Source organism: Athalia rosae, chromosome 2 (genome assembly GCF_917208135.1).
Source record: "Athalia rosae chromosome 2, iyAthRosa1.1, whole genome shotgun sequence".
NCBI lineage: Eukaryota > Metazoa > Arthropoda > Insecta > Hymenoptera > Athaliidae > Athalia > Athalia rosae.
In genome coordinates, this window is record NC_064027.1 from 12,896,658 (window position 1) to 12,907,279 (window position 10,622).

Here is a 10,622-nt window from a genome sequence, read left to right on the forward strand (position 1 = left end):
CAAAGAACGTGGTGAGGGTGAAAGAGGAAGAAGCAAAAGGATGCGCTGAAGCTGCACGAAGGCGTGACGCAAACCAGAAACCAGAAGTCGACGTCCCCTTGGGTTACAGTTATGTCATCCAATCTCGGTAGAAGATACTTCTCCGCGTATCGCGCTAGCCGGTGATGTCATTCTGAGATTTAGACCCTCTGAAGATAACTTTATTATTGTAGTACAGAACTGTTAGTTGAATATATATGGATTTATGGATACAATTACTACAAGTTTCGTCTCTTACATTTTAACCAATTAACTCCCCATCGCAGGAACCACTTCCAACGTTACATCCACTAGGATTGTAACTTCCGCATTCTACCAGGGGAGGATTCTTACGGTCGAACTCGTGTCGTATGGCTCGATTCACCACTCGGAAGAGCTTTGAAATCCGGTCCTCGTCGTACCGAAACTTACAATAACGTCATATGTCATTGAATTTAACGATCGACTCGTAAACATAACATGGTATGCACCTCGGAGATGTCGTGACAGCCGTAATGAATCCCGACGCGTAAATTTATCAAGTTTAATTGGAAACGACAGACGTTGCAGTTCTGACAGTATTTGTTTCGTTCGGATTTCACGAGAACGAAAGGATCGAGTGACGATTAATTTTGAAATTTGCAAATGGTGCGGTAGAAGAATATTTTTTTCTCTCTTTTTTCTCTCCAAGACCAAATCGGGTAATGGAGAAATGACGGGAAATCGAGTGATCATACTGAATTATCGTCGATGAGAAACGTGCAGCTATTCGTATGGTACATCATTCATACCTCACGATATCTCTTATTTCTCATGGCTTCGTCTAACATGTACCTTTTACAATCATCGGCAAATCGTTTTCTAGTATCTGTCGAAGACTTGGAGAGACTTAGAGTTGGTGGGTTAACCTTTGACACCGTGCAACTCAGTCAACGTAGACAACTACGTGACAAGCTAGGATTATCCGCTGTTTCGCCGGACAAGATAATCCTGAGAGCCAGTTATTTGTGGAGGCAATGATCGACCGGCTGCCCTGAAACCGTTAGTCTTTTTTCAACCCTCCCTTGCTCGTACAGCTATCTGCGATCCTCGCTCCTGAAGGCCCAGTGGGTCGATGTTCGACTGAAATCCCACAGCCTACAATAGACCGAATGATGTCCGGGCAAAAAACCGATCCAACTCAAGCCCGGAGCTCTGCTAAAAATTTCGACAATTATCGATTTCTTCGAGTTTTTTTCACACGACCGAGCCGGTGTTCACTGAATAGCCCACATCGTAACCGTTTAGCATCGACCTCGATTATTCCGAACATCCAATACACGTGTAGCTGGACCTTTGTGACCTCCCCCTACGCAAAATTTTTACTCAATCACCTTGCGGCTATGGTCGATTCGGACAGTTCATTTGGCATGGTTTGGAATTGTACGAAACCGTTGGCAGCGATGTCATTCAGAATAAACCTCGCTAAACGTGAACACAACATGTGAAAAGTTGTGGAAGTATGTGCGTATGCAAGTTTGGAAATATGATAACTTCGGTGGAGTGATGATACTCAAAGATAACGTGTCCCCGTAACGTTCTATTTATAGAAAGCGTAATTCATTCCTGGATCGCACAGACGTAGGGTCTGTCGGAGGCCGGAAGGCTTAGTCGCAATGTTGGTTTGCCGTCCGCTCTCACGGTCAGGGCGAGGTATGACTCCTAGTTCGACATCTTCGACGTCCCGTGTAGTTTGCCGCACTCCGGTAGATGTACACTTAGTTCATCTACCGTATTTTCCGGAACGTAGTTCACCTCTACTTCCATGCGTGGGATGCGAGTCAATTATAATCATCTGACCTGAGCACTGCAGACTTCGGAACGTGCGAGACATCCCCCCATCTGCAAAAGACGATAGACCAAGTATCGAGGAGTTGGGAAAACTCCACTTTCTGCGATTGGTAACGTCGAGTAGGTTTTCAACCGCAATCAAAAGCTCGAGTCGCATGAGTTGAAATTGTAGTAATGTGCTACTCTTCTGAAGACTGCAGTCACTGATTTTTCGACAGAACCGAGTAATCTTGTACTTCTCTACCGTCGATTGCAGGGTCTTGCCAAATATGAATTTTGAAGTTGCAATCTACCAAGGCGTGTCCATGACCTGTCAAAAGAATTCAAAGAATTCATCCAGTAAAAGATTGTCCAGTTCCAGAAGAATATCCAGTTTTATTGATACCATTTTCCCCGATATTTGGTTCGTGTAAATGTATCTTCGTTTGAAGAAATATTGGATTCCCGTTATGGAATTGTTGCTGCAGTAAATATTTACGTCTACCAAAGTGCCAGGGAACCAGATACAAGTATTGGTATGTAAGGTATTGTATATATACACAAGATGCAGGAATTGAATATCTTCGCGGTGTTCCATATCTGCGATACTGGAATTTACTCTAGGTGTTGTTCGGTACGGTGAGAGACGGACCTCTCAGGTCATGGTATGCAGTATTGACCTCCATAGAGCGAAGAAGCTGGAATCGCGCGTGCCTATTTCAAGATATTTCCACCAGGGTTCTAGGTAACGTTATAAAACTGAGCCTGCAGATGGTTTCACTGTACAAAACGACCGCGGCGCAGACTAGGCGCCCCGGTAAAAGTATCGCGAAGTGGTCCATGGGAAAGCCGTTAAATCTGGTATAAAATATACGCATATATTTATGGGGTATCGAAGCTACGGTGCCTCGGACATCGCCGCGAAATTCCACGAATCTAAACGATGCAGTTCTTCCAATGGAGAGAAAAAAAAAAAAACCCATTCGAATCGCTTCGGGATGCATTCGTTGTTCTCGCATTCGTTTATGATTTATGCCCTAATAGCTAATCACCATATAATTATCGTCTTAACGACCCTTCGCGGAAAGATTAACTGCATCGCTTCGAAATTGGACCTATGGGTTGCCACGAAATATCGCATGGAGAGAATTTCGCGAAAGTGGACGTCCGTTCTGCGCACGAGCAAGTTTTGGGATTTATCATTGGCTACATCTGACAACCAATGAAAAACAGCAATTTCAGAAAATAGCGCTCGCGCATAAGAATGAGGTGTACGGTTTCACCGGAATCCACCCGTACAACTTGGTCGACGGAGGTCTGCGAGGTTTAGCAAAGTGAGATGTAACGTACGTGCGATGGGGGACCTCTCGCCTCGGCTCAAGTCAGCCGTTATTGCGTTAGGTTATGTTACGTATTCGAAGGCAGAGAATCGGGCGGGTGAGAAATGAGAGGAATAAGTAAAGCTGGGTAATGGTTAGACGGGAGGGAAAAACAAAGTAAGTATTAGAGATCGCGTTCGCTTGGGGTAAAGCTGCAAAAGGAAGAGGGAAGGGAACCTTCCCTCGCGCAACGAGTCCTTGACCGACCGTGAACCTCGAAGGAGATGGTGAGGCGTGTACAACGCCGAGAGCTATACGCCGCCGCTCTAAGACCAAGACCTAAGCGAAGAACTAAAATATAGTGATTATACCCGAGGGAAGGAGGCGCACCGAAGGACGCGATCGCACGGGAGGAACATCAGGGAACAGGTACGGAATAACATGGGGAGTGGTAGTATAGCCGAGTGTATATGACGTTCGGCTACACAGGCCTTTTAGCTATGTCGTAGCAAAAAAAAAAAAAAAAAAAAGGAGAGTAAATAATAAAAACCGTAAGAATCTACGATAAAGGATATCCTCTATGGGCTTCCAATCCTCCGCGATAGCCCGAAGAAGCCCGAAGAAGCTTGCAATGAATATCGTCGGTATTGTAATGAAAATAAAAATAAATCAAACGTGTTTCGTAACGTAGCACTTCTGATTGGACTTTTGCTTTATATAATGGTAAATGCCATTTCCTGCTGCGGAAAAGAGCTGATCCGATCGCCGTGGGAGCTAAACAGTTCGTTGAGAGAACTCGAAGTCGTTCGCCGCTGTTATTCCAGCCGCTTTACAATTAAACAGACGATTAAACTCTGCGTACTGCATCAATAGCTCGTTGCAGCGGCAGAAATTATACCGTAAAAAGGGATTCTCCATGGTCAAAAACAGATTATCCTTATTCTCACTCGAAATTCCCGATCGTATCAGAAGGTACGAGGTGCTTCCTAGTTCTGACGTATGGAAGTCCGTTTGCAATGCGGTTGATATTTAGTCGGGTCATACCGATGTTGTATAGTACGACGTATACTCTCAAAAGTTGTGTACTCGGGAGTGATCAATTCTTGCACGTCGTTCGCACGTCTCCGACTGTGACTGACCAACCACGACATCGGGAAAAACTATTGACAGTCGGACCCGTCCATCTTTCGATCGGTCGGACAAGATCCGTCCATTGGTTTAACGAGAAGGCAGCGCCCGATTCACCGCATCAGAGTTTCGAATTGAGTTTATCGACAAGTCGAATACCGATGTGCGAGGCAGAGCAAATCAAGGTACAGTAAACTCGCTAACGTTCGTTTCTGAAGAACTTTGATTGAAGAAAAACAGCCCGAGAGGAGGTGTCAAAAATACATCTGCAAAAACATCGATACCACGGATACCGAGGTCTGCTCGTGCCGCGATTTCACGAGCTTTTTTCCAGCAGCGTTGCATCGAACGTTACCCGTTCTTTTAACTGAAATCTCGACGTTCGAAAAACAAAGGACAATGCATCAGCACCAGCCCAACAAAGCCGATAACAACGTACCTCTTATCTGACCTGAGTATGAAAGGCGGTCCAAAACAGCTGAGATAAAAGAAGTTAACAAATTACTTCCTGGAAAATACTGCCGAGCGGTAGAACTCACTGCACATCAAAACCATTATATTATGTAGCCGGCCTTCTATAGTCTTCGCGGCGTTTTTATCCGGACGCCTCCAGGATGCTCAAGAACTTCCGTTCAACTTTTCACTTTTTTACACCTCTTACGTACCTCCACTTCTCGAAGAAAATGAAACAACTCGAAGCGATCGTAGTCACATTCCAAGTATCTTCAACTACGACCGATTCACGTACACCGAGTACCTGATTCGTTAACTTCCAGTATAACTCAACCCTAACGTCTACATGTATGTGTCTGAATTAACCGCGGACTTGATTTCCGACAGCGCATCTCCTCTGTGTTCGTGAAAAACGGTGAAAAAAAATAAGAGAAGAGCTGCACAGCTCGGATTTACCTTTATGCATCATGTACCCATCCATGGGGATGTAATTTTCTAGTTAGTGCTGGTTAACTTGTTCCTACATCGAGTTAGAATAATTTCCGATCGAGAACGTGCTGAGATAGAAAAACTGACAATGTTTCGCATCTTTTTCCTTCACTTTTCATACAGGTAATGATAACATTGCAAAGTCAAAAAGACTTGAAGTTAGATACTTAAGTTTGAGTCAAAGTGCAATTCCTACTGATTTTCAGAGTTGCGCACCCTTATCAAAACGACTTCCTCGTCTTTGGACTCTCTGTACGCTGCAGACATCAAGAGGTAAAAATTGTCTACTCTGTACCTACATGCTCGATTCCTGTATGACGGTAAATTTTTCTTCACCTCCAGTTTAACGCGGTGAATTATCTTTTTATCCCCGTATCACAGTCTGCGATTTATCACGTTCTCGAGCTTCCCGGAATGTCTCACGGTTTGAAAATGAAATATCAACGACACGACGATAATTCTGCCATAATGTATCATACGATTCGTGCGGGTGTCGAACGTGGTAAAATATACCCGTAGTCAGTGAAGCGGAAAATTCGTCAAAATTCTTTTCGACGCGTACCTATATACATAATATACAACAAGCGACAAAAATTGTTGCTACATTATCGCGTTATGATTATTGTATAGTTTTTTTTCACACCTAAACTGCAATATCGAGACCACGAAGTGCAGAGATCTCAAGACCGTCCGTGCTTCGGTCGCACGATGATTCGGTTAGCAGTTATTCCTATTTTATATAGATGATTTCGCGACCACTTCTACCGAGAGTTTTGAGACGGAGAAAACCCAGAAGGAGAAAAAAAAAAAAACCGAACCGCCGATGGTGGCGATTCCGTAACTCACGAGTAGTGGTGGTCTAGGCGAACAGTTAGATACTTAACCTGACCGGTCACACTAAATTCGGACGGAGCTCGTGGCATAGCGTTTCCTTTCCGCTTTATGATCAACGGCGGCGATCGCGCCGCAGCATCGTTTCTTTTTCGTACAGTAAAACGTGGAGAACCTCGAGATCATCTCCCTGTGACGACGTGCGGCGAGTTTTCAACTTCGGGGGGAGACGCTGAGCGCCGTGCGACGTGATCGCGTTTCTTTTATGAGAATTTAATTGAACCGTGAATTACTAAGAACGCGGAAACTGGTATATTGTTGGACGGGGTCGCAGTCGCTAGACTAATGTAGAATTACTTTGACCCTCCATCCGGCTAAGGTGTCACAAACGTTACCTAATAGTACCATAATCTCCAACAACCATGATGGATTATATCCCCATCTCGTTTGCCATGCTACGGTTAATTCACGGACGCTGTAACGATCGGAGAATTGTTCCTTTTTTATTTAAACAAAAGCTTCGAAAAACAACCAACAATAACAGATCTGTAACGGCACATTGTACGTGGCATGTAGACCTATACGCCCGTTGAAAAGAGTTTCAATTAAACGTACCATGCATGGTAGCCCCGAAGAGAAGAGATTAAAAAATTCCCAACTTTTCAACGCCGAGTGAAATCTGAACTCGCCAACGAATTTTGGCCAGCTTTTTCTTTTTTTTCTCTGTATTCAAACTGCAGAAATTACGATTCCATTTCATTTTTTGAATTCCACAAAAATCTCTCACATCTGTCGAGTGTTCCTCGGCAAGGAATGGTGATCTTTGAAAATATTTCCTAATTTTCAAGAAAAATAAAATTCATCGACCCGTTCAATTTTTATTCACTTTCGAGGATCCACCCTGTATCCTGGGTTCCGCATCAAACGGAATGCACATTTCCGAAAGAAAACTGAGCAAAACATTGAACCTGAATTATGGTATTGCCGGTAAGTAAACCATAAACGAATTACCTGCTCGTACCATAAATTCGCCGATCGGTATAATAGCCCGTTATTACCGGGATCGATTACTGGTATTCATTCCGAAGGGAAGAAGAGTTCGAAGATGCAACTTCGGATTAGGAATACGTAATTTGATAATTCTTGTGTAGGATATAAATGAAGAGGCGATCTCGCAAAGATATTCGATCCGATATCCGATTTGGAATTAACAAATAATTTTTGTCGTCGCGACATGCGTTTGTTATCGACGCTCAATGCGATCATTCTACAGGTACACCTACTCCGTATAGATGAACTTTGCGGAAGGGATAAAACCGAGGGACAGATACCGAGAAATAATTTTCCTCACTCTCCGTAGGAATTTCCGTCTTATCCGCGCCTTGCGGCTTCGCTAACGAGTTGCAAATGCTTTATAAAGGTCGTTGAAGTCTGAGTTTCTCCCTCGTTTTCAAGGCGTTGTTAATAACCCATTTCTCCTATTACCGCTTCTTTGAACACCCATGCGTATATACATGGATATATACATATAATCGTAACAGAACGCTTCCCTCTTTTTCCCATACATTCGTTCACTTTTGAATATTTCTTCCGACATTGTGTAACCGCTGACTCCGACGTGACCGACCGCTATGTAATATAATGCGGTTGTTTCGTTTCAACAGAGCAATTGATCGACTTAAATTATTCGTCAAAAGTAAACTTCAAATCGCAGCGGGATCACTACAGCTTAACAGGAAAAAGTGGCAAGACTGAAGAATTCCACAAAATATGATCTCCCCCTGCACTTAAATATTCTACGTCTATATTCAAAGTGAGAGGAGCCTGTGATTCATCGTCAGAAGAGATGGGGTAAATCAGTTTTCGAGTAGTATACGCTGAATGAATAGGCAAATCGTGTTTTTGCCAAATTAGGCTCCGCCCAGTTTGGGGTGTAGGTACAAGTCGCCCTGTACACGAAGTACTTTCTCAGTTGACGTTATCTCGCGAGCCCCGTTGCAAAAAAACTAAACCAAATGAACTCCACGCCGATCTGTATCAAGCATGAAAGACGTAAAAAAATGAACGAAGGAAAAGGAAGAAAAAGACTCCCATCGCGTGTGTTGCACTCTGATTGAAACGGTAAAAACTTTTATCTAAGTTTATATATTGTATGAAACGAGCGCTCGGCAAACTTTGCCGCTGACTATCATATGTGGTATAGGTGTATATCCGACGGTATCGGGTTGGAAATGTATTTGTACTCGGAAATTCTTCAAGTTTCACCGTTGTTTGCTGGAATATTTATTCAAACTTTTGTTAATTATTAAAACTAACCCATTGTTACTATACCTATTATAGGAGCTGCAGTTCACTACCTCAACAACAGGGATATCGTAATTCTGCATCGGTTGATCCTCGACGGCGAGGTAATCTTATATCTTTCGAAAAAAAAAAAACAACTCGTACCAACCACGCATAGTTATGAAACCCTTATTACGCTGAAGCGTGTACGATGGAATGTTGTGCAGGAAAACGAACGTGTAACAACCTTATCAAATGAAGGTTTTCATGGGATGAATGAGAAGCTACTATTACCTACAGTTTCTCTCATGTGGACTCTTTTAACAAGTAGGTACCTACTCAAGCAAAATACAAAATATTGTGTCCGATATCGAAGTCATTTCGTTGACTCTATGCACTTGCTGTATAATTCCATTGTAATTACTTTCTTCACCTGCTGAATACAAGTTGTGACTCTTTAGAATAAACTTAGTGTTTCGAAAAAGAAACGATTCAAAACTTCGATTTTGTTTTTAATTATTCTACAAACAATCTAATTGCATGTGATGTTCACTGCAAATTGAAAAACTTGTAATTTGATGAGCAACTCACGCGAAATAAATGATGTTGAAAATGGTGTCTCTCCCTTCCTCCTCTGCAATATCTCAAGTCGAACTTGATAAAGCATTACCGCAATAATCATCGAACGAAAATATACCGCACACGTGATAAGATATAGAATAATTATCGAACGCTCGCTGTGTCAGTTATTTGCTGGTAAAATTCAATTCCGTGTGGCTTTATAATGGCGCACAGATGCATACATATATATGTATAATCAAGTGCATCACGGTCCCTCGGTTTAAACTCGCAAGCCATATTATTGCGATCAAGTTCACATTCCACTTCAATAAACTAGTTGCACATCTAGATAGACGTACCTTCCTTTCACAGTTCAGTGGATATCTGGCATCGTGAGGCTCGCGGAGGTATAGAGGTAGAGATAGAGGTGTTGGGTACATTGTTCCATTTTCATTTGCATGTTCGTCCAAGCTGGTGCGGCGTCTACCAGCCTCATCGATGACTGCGACGAAACTACAGCTGTGTATTAATTTACCAATCCTTTCGGTCGAACGCTAGAGAATCGATTCGATCATCCGCGAACTTCGATGGTCGTATGAATAATTAAAATTTTACTGCTAATCGATATCAGTTTTTTACAATAATAAGGGACGATTCGCAGAGTTTGGGTTCGCTATTCGAACACGTCTTCGGAGGTTTTCAAACTGGTCAGTATATAACGATAAGCTATAACGTAAGATACAAGTTACACGCACTTCATTTGTGTCACCAAGTAGATGATTTTTTTTTCATTACAGTTTTGCAGGCAAATAAAATTGATGATACTTCAACCGACAGAGGGGTCGGTGAAACGGGCGAATAACGTGACATGTTTTTTATGTCTTACATGTACAATACACTCAAGATATAAGATGTATATTAATAAACAAAATTCTATATCCATTTCACCTTGCTCATCCGTGCGACACATCAATTCCACCTCCGTTAACCGAAACGTGATATTGTATATCAACGGTCATCAAATATCCGCTTCCTGGATCGGATGAATTTTTTTTTTCCTCCAAATAGGATTATGATATAATTCATTCGCGAAACACAAACTCAAAATGTATGGGTCATTTTATCCCATGAAAAATGAGATCGTTTTTGAGAAGGGTCGAAGAGAGGGAAAAGAATAAATAGTTTTTCGGGGTGTTCGATATCGCCTTATTCTTCGTAATCAATTTGTCGAAAAACATCATACAATAATTCAATTCTATGAATGGATACAAAATGCTTAGGACGAGCAAATTTTTCAAATCAAATACACGTACAAAAACTATAATATAATTGAATCCGCACTGCATCACCACGAAGCAAATAAACGGGCGGCCACGCATTCGCGATCGTACACGTCTCTAATATTCTTCAAACATTCCATGACATGGTATGTAATAATTCATGTGTACCTGTATCTATAGGGATTCCGTTTATGAAATATACAATATATTAATTATAGTATATATAATACGAGACCAGCTGCACGATGCGGTCATTATAATATATAATCTCTTTCACCCAAACAAGAGATGGAAGTCCGTTAGGTAGCGGCACTATATAATTTAATCGCGGAATATTATACAGCTATGTGTGTGACGCTCGTTAATTATTTGATTTGCATTACATAATACGGTGCATCAAGATACAGGAAGGCTTACGAAATTTAGAGGCCAGAAAATAAGGAACGAGTAA